This window comes from Asparagus officinalis, chromosome 6 (assembly GCF_001876935.1).
Source record: "Asparagus officinalis chromosome 6, Aspof.V1, whole genome shotgun sequence".
Lineage (NCBI taxonomy): Eukaryota > Viridiplantae > Streptophyta > Magnoliopsida > Asparagales > Asparagaceae > Asparagus > Asparagus officinalis.
In genome coordinates, this window is record NC_033799.1 from 19387339 (window position 1) to 19408899 (window position 21561).

General features: G+C 38.3%; 1 pseudogene; it reads left to right on the forward strand.

The window, feature by feature from the left end:
* LOC109845847 overlaps positions 1-21561 on the forward strand; it is a 74774-nt pseudogene that overhangs the window by 5105 nt on the left and 48108 nt on the right.

Below are 21561 nucleotides of genomic sequence, written 5' to 3' on the forward strand. Positions count from 1 at the left end.
CTTATTGTGAGAATCACTTTGTAATACACTTGTACACCGAGTGAGGAGTGTGTGGTGAGAGTCGGGGATCGTCCCAAGAGGAGTGGTGTCGGTTGACGAACCTAGGGAGAGGTTGTAACTGAGCATTTGAGGGAGACACGGCTAGGTCCAACACTTGTGAGGGTGTAGAGTGTGTTTGCATAGTGTTTGTTGTGTGAGAGTTTTCGGTGAACTTGTAAACCGAGTGTGTAGAAGTTCCGGCTTCCAAACCGGGTTGTGATAGTGGGGTATCTCCTCGAGGTGAGGAGCGGGGACGTAGGTCATAGGGACCGAACCTCGTAAACATATCCTTTGTTTGTGATTGCATTGGCGCACTTGTTTTCATGTTCATATCTTACATCGCCACTGTGTATTGCTTGTTGTTCATTTTGCCCTATCACATTTGTAGTTTGATTAGATCACCCTTGTGTTAGTTTATATATCCTTGCATACATTTTCATCATATAGGATATATCTTATTGTTCATATTGCTTATCCTAGCTCACATATATTATTGTATTTCATACTTGCTAGGATAACTTGTTAATTAAATTTAATTGGTTTTAATCGGATTATATTAGCATAAGACCCTAATCACCCCCCTCTAGGGTCTAACACCCTCTTTTAATAAATTTGTATATGATGTAGTATTAGCTGTTTCTGTATGAGTCCATCGAACATTGTTTATTTAGGTCATGCTTATTAGTGTGCTTTCTTTTACAATCTGACAAAACGTCCAGCCTCTACTTTGATATAGGTAGCAGTATTCATTAAAACTTGTCATAGTGTAGTCATGTCTTGGGTAATGGAAAAAAGGTTTACCTCTTTATCCATTACCCATCATGATCTGACAAAGCTGGCTACTGTAGTTATTTTCATGTTGGCTACTTAGTGCAAAATGCTTCTCTGAAGCGATTTTTTTATGTAAAATGGTTGCCAAAATTATCAGAAATACCTAAAATCAAGGAGGTTCAAAGCTTTAACGAGAATGCCAGGTCTTATTTAGAAAGTATAGTTAGTGGCTTCAGCAAAGCTGATGCTCTGGAAGTGAAAATGATTGAAAAAGTAACTAACCACGATGTTAAAGCAGTGGAATACTTCTTGAAACAGAAATGTCAATCCAATGCTATAATTGTTGAGGTGAGTTTTTGATGTTCCTTGTTGTGGGTACTCTATGCTTCCCCTTTTTATAACTACGACTAACTATGGTTTCAAAGATTTTATTTGATGCTTAATATTTGACATCAGATTCTACAAAATTCTTTTTTAGGTACTGGAGTTTTTCCATTTTGCTTGTACATCAGAGGATATAAATAATTTAGCCCATGCATTGGCACTGAAAGAGGCATTCAACACTATCATATTTCCTGTGATGATTGATTTGTTGAATGAAATATGCAAACTAGCGAAGGAAAATGCTCATATCTCCATGTTGTCTCACACTCATGGACAGATATTTTCAGTTCTAGATGAGAGGCAACTCTTGTTATAGCGGAATACCAACTTTTTGTTGATTAAATATTATCTACAAAAACTTGTGTTTACACATAGAAGGACATAGTTTATTGTATATATTGATTTAAAAAAAAAGAATTAGAAGCTATTAGACTAAGAAAATGCAGAGAATGTTTCAAGGAAAAAGAAAAATTCTTTTTCATTTCCACGAAGTAATTTATTTAGCAATCCTAAATTCTTAATGAAATTTATCCCAAATGGAGAATGGATGCAACTGACAAGAGAACGTTTAGAGAAGGATTAGAGAAGTGGGAGTACTTAAAGAAAAACAAAGTACTCTTGGGTTTAAAAAGTTAAACTTAATCCAAGGTGTATAGGGTAATATTCCACTAAGAATTTTTACCTAATGTCCTGGTGGTGGATTTTTTGGGGGAAATAACTCAAAGATTTCTGGCTGGTCATTTCGGTGAAATTTTTTATACAAAAGTAAGCTTTTTTTAGGGGGAAGGGGGCTTATATAGAAATAATTAAATAATGATTACATGCTAAAACTTAGGAGTTTTCTACATGGGGCTAATACATCATGTATAATTACTGGTTTGATAAAGATTATACTATCTATCTTCGTTCATATATGTTTGCAGGACATGTTCTATATTCCTTTCTTCATGAGTTTTTAGCTTGATTCTATGAAATGAATTGAATAGAACCTTTTCAATCTGAAGGTTAAAAATAATATAATCATGTCTTTGTTTCTTATTTAGTCCTACATCAGAAAATGAGTGAGAAGTTAAGTTGCTTAAATAGGTATGCCCAAGACTCAAGTGTAACACGGCTAGTTGATTTTGGCAGTGGGTTGAGCCAAACGTGTTACACTTGGTGGGTCCTACGGCTTGTACTACACCAATGGGCCCGGTGGCCCGGGGCGTGACAAATTGTATCATAGCAGTTGCGAGTCGAAAGTGTGGAGCTAAGCGCTATGTGGGGCTAAGTGCTATATTGCGTGAGTATGGTGGGAGCCACCTCTAGAGTCCACATAACCTAGTGATACCGGGATGTGCCAATTGTCATGTCATGATGAGGATGTCGCTTATTTAAGGTGGGGTGTGTAGAAGATCGTACATGAGATCGAAGCTCGCCTTCGATGGCGAAGTTGAGGAGGCGAGGAAGATCGCCTGCAGAGGTCGATGGCGTGTTGAGGAGGTGAGGAAAGTCGCCTCTTCGAGATCGCAGGCGAAGTGTGTGGCGTGGTTGAGCTTGGGAGGTGAGCGGATCTCGCCTGCTACGTGGATCGAACTCGCCTATAGCGGATCTCACCTGTTGATGTCACCCTCACCCATGATCTCGCCTACAGCGGAGTGAACTTTGCTTGTGTGTTGGAGCCAGCTAGAGCGTAACTGGAGCACATAGACCGACCGCCCTAGGGTTTCCCTATAAAAGGGAAACCTTATTTGTGCGCGAATTAGTGAGCGCGAGAGTAGAGAGAGAAGAAGAGATTGGCGGTGGTAATTTCTTGAGCTTCCGTTCTCTCTACAGTTTGGGAATTTTTTGATTTTTATTCCCTTTTAACCCTGTTCTCATTTACTGTTGAGAAGGGGTTGGTGAATATTAATTGGGGAAGTTATTATAATAGAGAGAGAGTGTTTGAGCATTGATTTTAGATTAAAATCAATTGCTATTTGTTTGAGAGATCTGAAGTTTGAGATCATCTCTCTTATTTGTAATTTATTGTTATTAATAAGAAATTATTGTGCCGCTCTCGTGGACGTAGGCAGATTTGCCAAACCACGCAAAATATGTTGTCTTGCATTTGTGTTACTTGTTTGGTTGTTGATAAGCGTTCCAATTTCGTTTGTATTTGTGTGCCTTTGGTTTTGCTGCGCACAAAAAGTGGTATTAGAGCTCCGGTTTGACTTTGTGTTCGATTTGGAGAAGAAAGCTAGGGCTTGGATTCTCGTTTGAAGAGATTAGATTATCAACATAGGTGAAACAAGTACATTAGGATCGTCTCTTTCAAAGGCGATACAAGGGTTGAGCATTAATAATACAAAAATTGATGCTCAAAAATTTGATGGCAAGATAATTTTTGGTTTGTGGAGGTGTCAAGTGATGGATGCATTAGACGCCCAACATTTGGAGGAGACTCTTGAGTTACAAGAGAAACCTGAAGACATGGAGGATAAGATTTGGAAGAAAATAAATTGTAGAGCGTTTGGGGTTATTCGATCATGTTTGACGCCGGATTTGATCTATGATGTGATGAATGAGACGTCGGTGAAACGGTTGTGGGAAACACTCAATGAGAAGTTTCTTATGAAGAGCATTGAGAATCGGCTTAACTTGAAGAAGAGGTTTTACCAATTCAAGATGAAGAGGGGAGTTTCCATTAGAGTACATGTCAATAACTTCACAAAATTGCTATCAGATATGGCCAATGTGGATATCATGGTAGAGGATGAAGATAAGACTCAGATATGGCCAATGTGGATATCATGGTAGAGGATGAAGATAAGACGATGTTGTTACTATGTTCATTGCCAGAGGATGATTTCGGTACATTTTTCCTTACGATGATCAATGGTAGAACCACTATCCGCTAAAAGGAGGTGACCTCAGTATTGGTGAACTATGAGTTGAGGAAGAGAGATAGTGAACCCTTCGAGAAGATATCGGGAGATGCATTGGCAGTGAGAGGTCGTAGTCCAAACCGCCGTCCATTTAATCACTCCAAGTCGAAGCAAGGAGGTGGCTATAAGAGTGTTGGTAGGAATCAATGTCGCTTCTGTAAAGAAGAGGGACATTGGAAGATTGACTTCCCAAAGTTGAAGGACAGAGCCGGGAAGAATAAGGGGAAAGCCGTACAGGCTTCAGAAGTGAATATTGTCAAAGCTAGTAGCGATAATTCAAATTCAGATTCTTCGGGCTATTCATACCCAGCATTACCGTCAGTTTGTTATGCTGACTCTATGGAGTGGATGTTGGATTCAGGTGCTACATACCATATTTGTCCGAGGAGGGATTGGTTCTCAAGCTTTGAGGAGTTGTAAAGAGGGGATGTCGTGCTCATGGGTAATAACCATGTATGCCCTATCGGTGGTATTGGTATAGTCCAGATCAGAATGCATGACGGGATGACTAGGGAGTTGAAGGAAGTGAGATTCGTTCCTCAATTGACGAAGAATATCATTTCACTTAGAACTTTGGAGGCATCTCGCTATAGGGTGATCTTTGAGAATGTAACTCTGAAGGTCACAAAGGGTTCTATAGCGGTGATGCGAGGTGTTAAGGAAAACAACCTTTACTACTTGAAGGGCAAGACAATAACAGAGGGTCTGGCAGCTTTGATTACCACAGAGAAAGATACTACCAGCTTATGTCATATGAGATTAGGACACTCTGGTAATAAGTCCCTGCAGGTATTGGCGAAACAGGGGCTATTGAAGGGTGCAAAGACCTGCAAGATGGAGCTGTGTGAACATTGCATACTTGGGAAGAAGACTAAAGTGAAATTCGGCACCGCAATTCACAATACCCAAGGTACATTGGATTATGTTCATACTGATGTTTGGGGTCCTTCCAAGAACACATCTCTTGGTGAGGCTAATTATTTTGTCACTTTTATTGATGATTATTCCAGGAGGAAGGGTATACCCCATGAAGCATAAACATGAGGTCCTGGATATATTTGTGGAGTGGAAGAAGAAAGTAGAGCTGTAGACAGGTAGAAAGGTGAATGTACTCCGTTTGGATAATGGTGGTGAGTACAAGAGTGATCCATTTCTGCAGTTTTGCCAGGATCACGGCATTAGGCGACACTTCATAGTTCGTGAGACACCGTAACAAAACAGGGTGGCTGAAAGGTTGAACCGTACCTTACTGGAGAAGGTGCAATGTATGATGATACAGAGTAGATTGTCAAGATCTTTTTGGGCCGAGGTGTTGGTTTATGCAAGCCATCTAGTAAATAGGTTGTCATGCACTGCGATACATGGAAAGACTCCCATGTAGCGTTAGTCTGGTTCGGTAGCTAGTGACTATGAGTCGCTTCGGATATTTAGGTGTCCTGCTTATTATAATGTCAGTGATGATAAATTGAATCCGAAGGCGAGGAAAGCAGTCTTTGTGGGATTTAGAGATGGAGTTAAAGGCTTCAAGTTGTGGGATCCATAAGACAAGAAGATGGTCATTAGCAGAGATGTCACTTTTGATGAGGCTCACATGATGAGGTCTCAGATTCCTCAGCTGGTGGGGGAAGGCCAGAATAGTAGGGTATCACAGCAGGTGGAGGAAGATGTGACTCTACAGACTTTAGATAGTACTGTATCTATTGAGACTCCTACAGAGGTGACACTAGGAGGAGATGATATGACAGATGGGCAAGTGGAGGATACACTAGATGTTGGGACTCAGGAACAGGGTCATGTTCAGGAGTCCATTGTAGCTAATAGACCAAGAAGAAACATTCGTCAGCCAGCTAGATATGATGATGTCATGGTTGCATATGCTTTATCAGCTGAAGTCGTTGATGATTTGGTTCCTTCTACATTTAGGGAAGCAAAGTCAAGCTCTGATTCGATTAGGTGGAGGGAAGCTATGGAGGAAGAGATGCAGTCTCTTCATAAGAATGACACTTAGGAACTTGCAAAGCCACCAAAGGATAAGAAGGCTATTGGATGCAAGTGGGTATATACGAAGAAAGAAGGATCTTCTATTGGGGACATTTGGTATAAAGCCAGATTGGTTGCCAAATGGTATGCCCAGCTTGAGGGCATAGATTACAATGAGATATTCTCACCTGTTGTAAAGCATTCGTCTATAAGAATACTATTGGCATTGGTGGCACAGCTGGATTTGGATTTGGTGCAGATAGATGTTAAGACAGCCTTTCTACATGAAGATTTAGAAGAGGAGATCTACATGACACAACCTATGGGGTTCAAAGCTGTAGGAAAGGAAGAATTAGTATGCAAGCTGAAGAAGTCTCTTTATGGATTAAAGCAATCGCCATGACAATGGTACAAGAGATTCGACGACTTCATGATTGGCCGAGGATACACGAGAAGCCCATATGACCTGTGTGTTTACATGCACAAGCTACTGAATGGTGAGTATATTTATTTGTTGTTATATGTTGACGATATGCTCATTACTTCCTGGAATACTTCAGCTATTAGAAAGTTGAAAAAGGAACTGTCATCCGAATTTGAGGCTATTAGAAAGTTGAAAAAGGAACTGTCATCCGAATTTGAGATGAAGGATCTTGGAGAAGCAAAGAAGATATTGGGTATGGAGATTGAGAGAGACAGGGTGAAGGGGAGGTTGAAGTTGACACAGAGCAGTTACTTACAGAAGATGCTGAAGAAATTCAGTTATGATGGCAATGTCAAGGCGGTGAGTACTCCATGCAGTTACTTACAGAAGATGCTGAAGAAATTCAGTTATGATGGCAATGTCAAGGCGGTGAGTACTCCATTAGCTCCCCACTTTAAGCTATCAGCTATGATGTTACCTGTTTCAGTTGAGGACCATGAATACATGTCCAAAGTTCCATATGCTAATGCAGTGGGTAGCTTGATGTATGCGATTGTGTGTACAAGACCAGATTTGTCACAGGCCGTGAGCATGGTATCTAGGTACATGCATGACCCATGGAAGAGTCATTGGAAGGCCGTGAAGTGGATTCTACGGTATATAAAAGGTACCGTGGATGTTGGTTTAGTATTCGAGAAGAATGGGAAGAATGGGCAGGATTATATTGGTTATGTGGATTCCGATTATGCGGGGGATCTTGATAAGTGCCGGGCTATAACTGGATATGTATTTACACTAGCAGGAGCACCGGTGTATTAGAGATGCACACTTCAGTCTACAATGGCTCTCTCCACTACGCAGGCAGAGTATATGGCGTTGACTGAAGCTGTGAAGGAGGCTTTGTGGTTGCAGGGGTTATTGGATGAACTGGAGATTGCACAAGATACCATTAGGGTACATTGTGATAGCATGTCAGCTGTCTATTTAGCCAAGAACCAGGCGTATCATGCTCACACAAAGCACATTAATGTCAAATTCTATTTTGTTCGAGACGTATTGGATGATGGAGATGTCAGATTGGAGAAGATCCACACAAAGGACAATCCGGCAAATATGTTGACCAAAGTTGTCACTGGAGTGAAATTTGGTTATTGTTTGGAATTGTTAAACATTCTTTGCTGTTGAGGGCCTTTGAAGGCCATGTGGTGAACTATGTGAAGGCTTGATTCATTGGACAAGAGGATACATAGGCAAGTCTTTATGATGCAGCCGATTTGGTGAGTAGACATCGACGTTTGGAGAATGGTCTCATTCTCATTTGGTTCCTGACTTATTATGGATTGAGTCCATTGTCGTGAATTGTTTCACTTTGTACTCGACGCAACAAGTGGGACATTTTTTTTTGTTGGTGTCAGCTCAGTTTTAGGGAAACGTTCGCCGAGGTGGATATTTGTAGAATATCGTACTTGAGATCGAAGCTCGCCTTTGATGGCAAAGTTGAGGAGGCGAGGAACATCACCTGTAGAGGTCGATGGCGAAGTTGAGGAGGTGAGGAAAGTCGCCTGTTCGAGATCGCAGGCGAAGTGTGTGGCGAGGTCGAGCTTGGGAGGCGAGCGGATCTCGCCTGCTGCGTGGACCGAACTCGCCTGTAGCGGATCTCACCTGTTGATGTCGTCCTCGCACATGATCTCACCTGCAAAATAGTGAACCTCACCTGTGCATGGTTGGAGCCAGCTGGAGCATAGATGGAGCGCATAGATCGACCGCCATAGGATTTCCCTATAAAAGGGAAACCCTATTCGTGCACGAATTAGAGAGCGCGAGAGCAGAGAGAGAAGAAGAGATTGGCGGCGGCAATTTCTTGAGCTTCTGTCCTCTCTACAGTTTGGGAAATTTTTGATTTTTATTCCCTTTTGTCCCTGCTCTCAATTACTGTTGAGAAGGGGTTGATGAATACTAATTGGGGAAGTTATTGTAATAGAGATAGAGTGTTTGAGCATTGATTTTAGAATAAAATCAATTGCTATTTGTTTGAGAGATCTCAAGTTTGAGATCCTCTCTCCTAATTGTAATTTCTTGTTATTAATAAGAAATTATTGTGCCGCTCTCGTGGACATAGGCAAATTTGCCGAACCACGTAAAATCTGTTGTTTGCATTTGTGTTACTTGTTTGGTTGTTGATAAGTATTCCAATCTCGTTCGTATTTGTGTGCCTTTGGTTCCGCTGCGTACAACAGGGTGTTTGTGACACTCCTATTTAGTCCAACATCAGGAAATGAGTGAGAATTTAAGTGGCTTAAATTATTTAAGTGTAATATCGGTTAGTTGATTTTGGCAGTAGATTGAGCCAAACAACTCGTTACACTTGTTGGGTCCCATGGCTTGTACCGCACCAATGGGCCCGTCAGGCCGGGGCGTGACATGGCCAATATTAGAAGTGGACATATACTAAGTTGACTACTCAAAGCAGCTAAAATATTGTAATAATCAATTTTTTGGATGCGAGTTAGTAAATTTGGTTAGGTATGCAAGGTTTTATAAGGAAGGACCACAATCATTTTTTTTTTTGGATAAGCCTTATTCAAAGGCCCAGTTAGCTAAAAAAAAAACCCAAGCCTTTATGCTCCTAGACTCCAAACGTTTATGACGGCCCACATTTGTGGCATTTTGAAAAAAAAATAAAATAAAACAAATGACACAAAGGGCCCATTAGAGTGTTAACTTAGTAAAGCCCATACACAACTCCCTCTCACTTCCTTGTTCATCCATTCACGGGTGAAAAATCATGAGATTTTGGTTTAGGTGATAACATACCTAACAAAACCCCTTAGTCTCCTCTAATCTTCACTAACAAACCTAACTAACCCCATGATTTCCACTTATCCTCACTAACATACCCCCAAACCCTACCTATTCCCTGTCAGCCTCTTCTTCTTCTTCCCATCTCTGTTCCGCCGCACACAAAAAAAAAATCGAGTTCTACAAGGAGAACCTCGGTTTGTGTGCACAGATCAAAGCCCTAATCTTCACTTATCAAATCCCTACTTTGCTATGGATGAGGCTCAAGAGATCCTTCTGTACCCTCTTCAGAGCACATGAAATCTCTCCCCCTTGGGGTTCATAATTCTATTGCTCTTGGTTCTTCTCAACTTGAGCAGAAACGATGATGATTTGCCATCTTTGGGGAGATCTATCCTTTTCCTCCTTCTAGGGCTTGGTTGGTTGGTTTCCAGAAATTTCCAATTTTTCCTGGGTGTTTGCATTTATACCCCTCAAATCTGTGCATTTTTAAATTTACCCTCTAAATCTATATTTATTTTCAATGGTGATACATTGTTGCAGCCATTTTGGAAATTTCCGCAGATGGAGAGAAAGGAGAATCGGGTACTAGGAGAATGAGCTTGTTTGGGTTTAGCATTCGGCGTTTCTCTCGAATTTTGGCAAGCATATTTTGTCTTGCTCCTTGTTAAAAATCTTTTTGATATTATTATTACTTGAATGAATGATGGTGAACCTGGAAAATCATTTAAGGGGACAAGCTATTGTCAAATATAAGTGTATAAGGGGTAGCTGAGACGATTTATTAAACCTTGATTAGTTGGACGTTGAAAGTGAGGTTTAGGTAGCTAATCGGTTTAGAAAAATAAAAAGATCAGTCAAAGATATAAAATGGAGGATTTAATCTTAATACAAGTACAAGTGAGAAATTTGAATGATAATGCTATCTTTTGTATCTTCGTGTTGGTGGAACCATATGAGTTTGTTTAGATACAATATTAAATTATTGTGTATGACTTATATGCTGTGATATGACCTTTATGATGAGAACTTATAGAAGGAAATACTTTTGTCATCAAATAAAGGCTCTTGAAGTAATCGTGGTTGTCATGCTCTTCTATATAGTTCTTGCTTGAAATTTTGGAATTTTTATATTAACTTGAGTTATTAGCTTCTGTATGAACGTTGCTAGGAACCACTTAGCCAATCTGTTTATATTTATATTGCTTGGATATTTGGAGAACTACACATGCTAGAGATGGCAACATGTCTATTGGTAATTGCCACATTGCCTACATCTTTATATAGAGCAAACTAAAACTGAGATGCAACCATGTAGACTAGAGGAACCTTTCATGACCTCCATTACACGGAATATTGATTGAAACTGAGACCATTTTCTCAAACTTTGTAGCATGGTCTAGTGACTTTGACCACCTGACACATATATTACTGATTTATACTTACTATGAAATCATGTTTAGAATTTCATGTTTTCGAAATATTACACCATTAAGTGCCCACATAGGCAAGATTGGTCTGGTATTAAAATGGAAATCACCTAAAACATCATGATTTGATTTATGTGTTTGACTTGCATGACTTTATGAAAAAAAATTATTGTTGATCACGTAGTTGTCCTCAAATATAGGAGAGACTGTGCCTGAAGACGACTCCTGTTAAAAATATGATTTATAAGCATGCTTTCATAGCATGGCTATGCTCTCGATATCGATATCCCGATATGAGATTTCCTTGGCTATTTACTATTATAGCATCGACTAGACGATGCACCTCTCTTGATTGGACATGTTCTGGGTCATGGTTATTTCCATGGTTTTACAGAAGTCGTTCCACGGTAACTCTGCGGTTAGTACATAATATTTCATGCACAGTCACTTAAAATTAAATCGACAAACATGGGGTTTTTAAAGGGGAATTAGACAGAGAATATAACATGTATATAAATGGGTATATGCACATTCCTGATATCTTGAGTTATATATACATGGGCCAAAGAGCCAATTCCTGACTTGAAGCCGTGTTCCCGGGACGGTTTACGGGGAACCGATTTATATACATGAAAATATTCTTCTCTAATTCAAATAACATGTAAAATAAGAATAATGTGTTTATATGCTTTGTGATAGTCTCTAATTCAAATAACATGTAAAATAAGAATAATGTGTTTATATGCTTTGTGATAGATTTGGCATGCACAGTATGACCTGGATGAAGTATGGGTGATGTATATTTATATTGTTTGTATATAGAATTTTAGGAGTTAATATTTAGAGATTTACAATTTGAGATATATGGTATATACGAGGGTTTCCTTGTTTGGATTATTCCCTCGACGTACTCATCTTGTGTTGTGGGTTTCTAAATCTTAACTCTTTTTAGTATAGGGTATAAGATATGTGCTTGAGAAAGACCATGATTGATATTTACAATAGCAATTTCCCTCGTCATCTTTAATTGAGTTTTCATCTTATTTTGGTTTATAAGATTAACATTTTCTTTTATCACTAAAAATTAAGAATTTATCTTTTTTTATATCTACCACTTATACTTACACATGCACAATTTTCCTCATTTTACATGCTTGCTTGGAGTTTTCTGACTCCCCTGGGGTTTGCATGCCCCAGACTCGAAAATTGTTCTTTCTTCGCAGGACCAAGAGTAACTTTAAAGATTAAGACCAGCGGCAGTGATCACCTTCTCTTCCTTCACTCTCTCAACTTTAGTTATTTAGGCTTTCTTGTAATCATTTGTGGTACTCCAGACTAAGATGTATTTTTTCCCTTTCCTACTTTGAATAGTTGTGGACATGTAAGAGAACTTGTCTTTTTAGAGATTTCTTTACCTATCTATTTTCCTTGTTATCTTAGTTACATGCTCTATGTAGTAGTTCTTTTAGCAAAATATCTGTATACAGGATGATCCAGAGGCGTGAATGTGACCGTATGGTTACATTGTCGGCCGAGTCACGCTCCAAATTATTGCATTTTAGAACCGGGACGTGACAAATATCATATTGATAATTTTCATCGTTATGCAACAGGAACAAATGGTTTGCTTTTGTAATAGGTTTATGTGGTTTAGTTCTGATATCTTCTAACTCCTTTTGTAGCCTGCTTCGCCCACTACTTTGGGAAAGGAGATGGAAAATTTTGCTTTCAGACTAAGTGAAGTAGGGAAGACCTTTACAGAAGTGCAAATATTGGGCAAGTGTGATGGAGCTGCTGGAAACTATACTGCACATAAAGTTGCATATCTTGATATTGAATGGCCAACTGTTGTAGCTGAGTTCGTGACCTCTCTAGGGTTAGGTTTCAACCCTTACGTGACACAAGCATGTTTATTTACTTCTACTACTTTTCTCTTTGCAAGGTTTAACCTATCTAATTCATTTCAGCTTGATGGATATTTTTTTTGCGTAATTAAGTAGTACATAGACGATTTTGATATGGTTTTTTCTTTGTGGATGACTTGGACAGCTTTCATTAATGGGAGGAGTACTTTATTTACCTATACTTTTTTGACACTGCTGGTTGTATTCATTATTCTCTGCTTGAACTAGTTTACTAGTAAACAGTCCTCGTGAAGATTTAGGCAACTATACAAACTGTAAAAGTGTATAACTAATAGATCCTCAAGATTTTCTTTAATATGAATTTTGCAATCGACTCAGGTGACTGAAATGTAGGTTTTTTTTTGCCATTTCACATTTCAAGAGTTTACAAAAGGTGACTCATATAGTAAGTAGATACTATCAGGTGCATGCTTGATAATAAGTAGATACACTTGCAGGTTATCCATCTATCTTGGAATTACAGTACATTTATCAATTAGCCTATTCTACACCAACCAGTTAGTGCATAAATAATAACGGAATTGCAGCGCCAGCTAATAATTTTGTTAAGTTTGTGTTGTCTGAAAGGTTACGTCAATGTGGCCTATGAATGGAATGGAACTTGGCTTGCATGCATACTCTCTATCTGAGCCTGTTGCTTGCTCCATATACAGATTGAGCCGCATGACTATATCGTAAAGCTTTTTAATGTAGTTGTTCAGTTTTATAACATCCTGACTGATTTTGATCGGGACATATGGAGCTATATTTCGTTAGGTTATTTTAAGCAGGTAACTTTCTTATGCTTGACCACTATACCCCTAAAATATTAGGACCTATTTTAGCTCCCAAACTTCCAATTTGGAACTAAATGATTTTATGATAATTTTGCTTTCTAGATGACCAAGGCTGGGGAGATTGGATCTTCAACTATGCCTCATAAAGTTAATCCCATTGATTTTGAGAATAGTGAGGGCAACTTGTGTTTGGCTAATGCTATTTTATCTACTAGCTCTCAGCTCGAAATTGCCCATCTCTCGTATGCAGGTGTGTATCATTTACTTTTTCATCTTTATTCATGGTTATTGAGGAGTACCTAATGTGAAGTGCAGCGTTATATCACAGTTCAAAAAACACATCTTAGTGTCTCATTCTGGTAAAGTGATACTATAATTATTGCATGTGTAATCATTGACAGAGGGATTTGACCGATTCCACTGTTTTGGGGAATTTGGGTATTGGATCTGGGTATTCTCTCTTGGCATACAAAAGTGCACTACAAGGAATCCGGAAGCTTCAGGTTAGTAGTAAAATATGCATGAGATGGTTATCACTAGAGAAATAGATATAAAGCTAGATGTGTTATTCGTAGTAAATGTGCCACTGTCGTCATTCTTTGCTTCATGTATGTTGTTTGTTCTGTTATTGCTTTAACTATTTGGGTTGGGCATATGTTTAATTTGAATTCATCACTAATGCAAGATGCTAAATTCTGTGAATTATAAGATCATAGAAATGTGGATCCATTTCAAGATGAATTCTTATCTTGCTGTCAACATAATTTCTATGCGATGTACATCCATCTAATAATATATATGATTTTATGGATGTTTAAGTTTTTTCTATAAAAGTATTTCTTTTCTAAAATTGTACTAACCATTTCCCTCAAAAATATTATATGAACTATGTCTTTGCTATCCTTTTCAATTTCCTTTAGATCTATTATTTGGGATCCATAACTATGATATCTGGCATGATTCTTTTGAAAAAATTCTGTCTGTACGTCCGAGTAGTTGATGCGAAGAAAGATACATCTAAAAGTGGCAAAGCTCCTTTTTTGCTCAATATGCTGCCGACGTATAAAGACAATCCCAATGTTAACATTTAATTAGGGGTAGCAAATGGGTCGGGTTGGGTCGGGTAGGGTCATAGTTGACCCAACCCGTATAAGTGTGACCCGATTTTAACAAATGAGTCAATACGATCCGACCCGTTTATTAAACAGGTTACCCGACCCGACCCATATAACTCGAATGACCCATTTATCAAATCTCAGTTCTATATCATGCATGCTATATAGATCAAGATAAAATTCTTTTGACTCTTTCGACAATCACAAGTCTAACTATGCAATACTGCTACATAGATTGTACAAGAGATTGATCCTTTTAATAAACAATCCTAATTAAGGATTAGGTTGCCACTTATTCACTGTATTATAAACCACGGTCCCCGCCTTTTTGGTCGTCGCCTCACTCCGACGAACCCCCCAATCCCTCTGATCCTCGCACGGCATAAAAGTCAAAACCGGACAGAACCTGGGCTTTAGAAAAAAACCAGCGCACTCCCAGGCTGACCTCTGACCCTTCAACCCCGCAACGTAGTTCCTCCTTAGATCCAGAGCTCCGCTCTCGACCAGATCCCAGTAGCTCTCCCCCATAGAGGTGAAGTAGTTCCCCAACAGCGACATGTTCTCCTGCTTCCTGTAGCTTGCCAGGTCGCAGAGCACGTCGGGCACCCATTTCCTCCCCTTCTCTGATCTCCCCTTATCCTCCTCCAATCTCATTCATACGAGCGGAACCGTGACCGATCTCGACCGTTGAAATGCTGGCTCGCTATCGATGAGGGCTGAGACGCGGCCGATCGTGCCGGAGACAATGGACATAGCAGGAAACTGGGGGTCAAAGGAAGAGGAGAGAGAGAAGAAGGAGGAGGATGAAGATGACGAAGATGATCTTCATATTTGGAGTTTGCAACCCATTTAGAATTAAATTGGTCGGTATTAGGTTAAACGGGTCAGTTCGGGTCAACCCTAATTTACCCATCTAATAAATGTGTCAGTTCAAGTTGACCCGTTTATGACTCGACCCATATAACTTGACCCATACCTAATATAAACGGGTCGGGTCAGATCGGGTTGATGGCTCGGGTCATAATTTGCCACCCCTATATTTAATCAAGTTTATTCTGAAACTTGCCCAATTTAGTTTGAAGTTTAAAGCTCATTATTTTAGAGTAATAATACTTTGATTGTACATTTTTGATACAGTGCCATCAATATGTCTCATTCCAAATTAAATATTTAATAATGACATGACTCATGAAATTACATTGCTTTGTAACTCTCTTCTTTTCTTAATTCTTTATTTCTTCTCCATCACGTGTAGGTAAATGAGTCTTGTCTAAATGAAGACCTGGACCAGGTGTGGGAGGTGCTTGCAGAACCAATAAAAACAGTAAGTCCTGACAGTGCACTGCACTTCCCTTTAGACTATTAGCGTCTATTGTTAAATTTGGAATAATACAGATATATAACAGCAAAAGCTGAATAGAAAACTAAAGTGCAGTAATTTAAAATTTTCCAACTTATCTGCTATGCGTTTGTAAAATGCTGTGCTTAAAGCATTATTTGGCCTACTCCGGTAAAAGTATCCCAAGGTCAAATTGCTTTTAGGGGCAGCAGTCCAGTACTTTGGTTTGCACCGACCCAGTACTGTCAAGATCTCCTCGACCTATAAGGTAAAGATCTGCTTGATCTATCAGGCAAAGATCTCCTCGATCTATAAGACAAAGATCTTCTCGATCTATCAGGAAAAGATCTCCTCGATCTATAAGACCTTCTCGGTCTAGGCATTGTTCCTACGAGCACTAGCTATTCTACAACATATATATCTGTATATATTGATTGTTGTTTTTGGAATGAATTTTCCTTAAGGATTTGGGGTCTATTTATAGAGTTTAGGAAAAATACTATGCACTAAGAAAATAATAATATTTTACTATGCTCGTGGGACCCACGTCTTAAATTTTCTTCAGTGGGACCCACAATTTTTGACAAAAAATTGAAAACATGGGCTGTTGTAGTAGCCTATGTGATTGTTGAAAAAAAATTCAACATAGACTTTATTATGACTGCTTTTGTATAATTTTTCTTTTTTCTACTTTTGTTGGTTATATGATGTAATATCAAAGGTCTTCTTGTATGTTGTATTGTTTTTGAAGGTTTTATATAGAACATCTAATTCCCCCTCCCCCAGCATTTTGACTATATGTTGGGAAAGATGACAGTCCAAGAGAGGGGTATTTTCACTCGAAAACAAATAGAATAATTACATTAAGTCTCAATGATGATCTAGTTACGAACTATTATTCTAGCATTCCTTCTTAAGATGGAAGAGCATATAGACCTGTCATTTTTAGCTAGTTAAATCTAAGCAAAAAATTCCCTTCCCCTTCCTCCCCCTAACCCCCCAAAAAAAGGTAATGTTTTAGCGAAATTGTTACCTATCTATTTGAATTGTCATGTGAAGTGACATTTTGCTCAATATCATTTCATAATGAAGTGACAATCAACCATTATATGCTTCCTGTTCTCATGAGACTTAGTCTATACCATTGGCAATATACGCCAGAACCTGATTATTACGATGTATTTCCATAGCCTGAGGTAGAAACACACATATCTCCTGATGAAGGTATTTAATCAACATAATCCCTCAAGCAGCGAGAGCCATAACTTGATAATCAACCTTAGCAATAAATCATGGCACGATAGTCTACTTCATCGTGAGATCACCATATTCCTCTAATAAAAGCACCTTAGAACGAACGCGAGGTTCGTTAAAATTGAGCTTGACGCTCACCTGAGTTGAACGCGAGGTTCACCTTAGAACGAACGCGAGGTTCGTTAAAATTGAGCTTGACGCTCACCTGAGTTGAACGCGAGGTTCACCTTAGAACGAACGCGAGGTTCGTTAAAATTGAGCTTGACGCTCACCTGAGTTGAACGCGAGGTTCACCTTAGAACGAACGCGAGGTTCGTTAAAATTGAGCTTGACGCTCACCTGAGTTGAACGCGAGGTTCACCTTAGAACGAACGCGAGGTTCGTTAAAATTGAGCTTGACGCTCACCTGAGTTGAACGCGAGGTTCACCTTAGAACGAACGCGAGGTTCGTTAAAATTGAGCTTGACGCTCACCTGAGTTGAACGCGAGGTTCACCTTAGAACGAACGCGAGGTTCGTTAAAATTGAGCTTGACGCTCACCTGAGTTGAACGCGAGGTTCACCTTAGAACGAACGCGAGGTTCGTTGAGCGCGAAGCTCGGTTAAAATTGAACGAACGCGAGGTTCGTTTGAGGTAACCACCTCCTTAATTTTCGCCATGAACCCTTAGGGTTTCAAACTGAAACCGCCGCCGCCAAACCCAAAAAATTCTTCGATTTTTATTTTCAAAACCAGATCCAGAATCGGAAAAAATTTCTTGATCCAGATCCAAGAAAAATTGAAGAAAAAATCAAAGGAAAATCCAAAAAATGCTTCGGCTGTTATATTGTAAGTCGGGGGATTTGATTATTGGATTTATCCCCCCTACTGTCAATCGTCTCCTTGATAGTTTGTTTTCATCTGAAATACTTGAAGTTTGTTTACCTCGACACTAATATTTATATTGATTTTTGGTTGCTACCCCTTCCGCAGGCTGCAATAGTAATTCCTGTTTATGCGATTTGAACAATATTCATGTGTTCTTTCCTTTTGAAATAAAGTATCTGGGTACTTAAATCTGTAAATATCAACAAACCTGTGTGTGGTATACTTGTATTGGTTGGACGATTCTGCCTTAGTATTCTCTTTTTGTTCACAATATAGATTTCTTGTTTTTTACATATTTAGATACAGTTAGTTGTTATCCTATTCTACTCTCTCAATCTTTAACATCTGTATGGTCTTGAAACTACTAGTACACTTGAAAACAACTATCAAAATATCCGATGGAAATTTTATGTGGCGTGATCTCGCCTATAAGAATTGAGATACGTGGTAAGGATTGAGAGAATTAGACTGTGTTTAATTATCACATAAGTAAAGAGAATACAGATCCAAAAAATACAATTTCTTCTCTAATTACATCAAAATATGCAAAATCAACATCTAAATATGCAAAAACAAAAGTCACTTACAAAAATCACTCTAGTTCTTTCTCTAATGTGCCTCAAAAGAGTATAGTTTGCTTCGAACTCGTTGAGTAAATATTTGGAAAAACCTATTCACAGTAAAAAGTTTATTGTTCTGTTGAATTTTGTGATAGCTGTTATATCAAGTTTTGCTCATTACTACTTGAATTAACTTAAGTTTCATCACCTTAATATTATGTTCTTTTCTCAGAAATAGTGCCTATAGCTTGGGATCTCATGCAACTATTTTTATGATAAGTATGAAGAGTTTTGAGAAATGAAAAAAAGAGAAAAAAAGGAAAAAAAAAGAAAAATAAAATGAGCTATTTGTATTCCAGTAAGCAAGCGGACATACAAAAAACTACCTGATTATTTCTACAAGTAGGGTTTCTTTCACTTATAACGGAATGTACCACTACCACCCAAATACTGTTAGCGTCTTTAATATTTGATGAAAGTTAACAGTGGTGATTCTTAACATTACATTCGTCATCAGATTTTGCTGACGTGACAATGATCTGACCCTGCCATGTTCAGCAAAAAAATTAGTGAAATCACAAGTTCAACATACACGTTTGTATGAAACTTGCAACTAATTTTTGCTAACGTAGCAGCCATGTGATCTCCTCAACAATATTTTACAGAAATTTGCAAAAAGAACATAGATTGATGACATTGATAATATTAATGACTGTGGTTGACGACTTCTAAATATTAATGATCCGAAAGGACCGAAAAGATACTTGGCTAGCACATGAGGGACCTACAAACGACTTCTAAATATTAATGATCCGAAAGGACCGAAAAGATACTTGGCTAGCACATGAGGGACCTACAATAATGTTTTACCAAAAATCTATATGTATTATTAGATTATCCATCATTTACCTTCCTTTTAAAGAAAATATCTGATGAACTGAACCTAACCTCCACAGGAAAGGTGTATAAAATGAATCAAGGCGCTCGCTCCTCGCTCTCTCCGATTCCTTAAAAAAAAGTGGCTCCTTTTTCCCGCTCCACTAAACCCCGAACAAATTCCCCCTTTAAATCTAGGGTTAGGGTTTCGATCTCGTCTGCAACTCCATGGAAAAGCTCTTGTCACCCCCTCAAGCCCCATTCACTTTCTTGCCGCCCTTTTCCTCCTCTCCCTCTTCGACTTCGATCAGCAGACGATCAGGCCAGCTAAGGTTTCAGATTCAGCCCACCCCACCTCGGCGATTTAAACCACTTAGGGTTTCGGTGAGCAGTTCAGAAGGAGTCACGACTACGAAGGTAAAGATCTCCATTCTTGGTTTCCTGGCTGGGGAATTTTCACGAACACAAGCCTTGCCTTTTATTGACTACATGCTTGTTTTTTGCTTTTTTGTGATTATTTTATTGCTAAATTTTCTTAAATCTCATATACTATAATCTTGAAATGTTTCTCAAAAGTGGCATCTTTTGGATTTTTGAATAAAGATAGTATTTTTTATAAGTTTACGTGAGGGAATATTTTGTGATAGAGCATAAAACTTTTAGTAAATAATAAATATCATATGCTATAGGTCACTTTTTTTTCTTCTTCTGGATTTGTAATATAGGGCTTCTACTGTTGTATTTTGAATTTCAGGTTCTTAATTTTTTTAAAACAAATTGAGATGATCCTTTGGCAGTCCTTAATTTATAGTGTGCTATATTCAATCCAATAATTAGGCTTATGAGTCTTCAATGATGATTAAATTTGATCCGTAATGATCTAATTTTTTTGGAGGTCCTTTTTCTTTAATTTTCCTCAAATTTGGACAACTAGTTGAATATGTTTTGGCTGTGTGAACTTTAATGTTTTAGATGGAGCATCATCATGAAGAGGAGGTTGTTGATCTTGAATTTGTTAGCATTATGGCTCTATCACCTTTAGATGGCCGATATTTGCAGAAAGTCAAGGATTTGCACCCATTCTTTAGTGAATATGGGTTAATCTGTTACCGTGTAATGGTCGAGGTAACTTTCATTAAATTCTCCTGTAAGAATACATATTTAATAAGTGCTTTTTTATTCAACACCAGTGCACAATTTTAGTCTTACATTATGTTTTTTTTAAGAATAATGGTCTCATAGTTAAATGTAGATTATACAATCATTTTTGTAGCGAATGATAAAGAAATGTTTCTAGTAAAGCATGAAGAAAATGTGGTTGTTGATTGGATATCCTTGTTTGTCTGCTTACAAATCATAATATGTTTCAGGTATTTAGATAAAAGGTTTAAAGCATTAGTTAGCTCAAAAGGTTTAAAGTAGTGCCTAAAATGTTATGTGAACCGTTGGGATATTTATATTTGATATGCATATCTAACAATAGTACCCCTCTTCTAATAAATTTGCATATGATGTAGTATTAGCAGTTTCTGTATGAGTCCATCGAACATTGTTTATTTAGGTCATGCTTATTAGTGTGCTTTCTTTTACAATCTGACAAAACATCTAGCCTCTGCTTTGATATAGGTAGCAGTCTTCATTAAAACTTATCATAGTGTAGTCATGTCTTGGGTAATGGAGAAAGAGGTAACTTACAAGTAAAAAAGGTTTATTAACAAAAATACCTAAAATGAAGGAGGTTCAATGCTTTAGCGAGAATGCCAGGTCTTATTTAGAAAGTTTAGTTAGTGGCTTCAACAAAGCTGATGTTGTGGAAGTGAATATTTCTTGAAACAGAAATGTTAATCCAATGCTGAGATTGCAGAGGTGAGTTTTTGATGTTCCTTGTTGTGGGTACTCTATACTTCCTCTTTTTATAACTACGACTAGCTGTGGTTTCAAGGATTTCATTTGATGCTTAATATTTGACATCAGATTCTACAAAATTCTTTTTTAGGTACTGGAGTTTTTCCATTTTGCTTGTACATAAGAGGATATAAATAATTTATCCAATGCATTGGCACTTAAGGAGGCGTTCAACACTGTCATATTTCCTGTGATGATTGAGTTGTTGAATG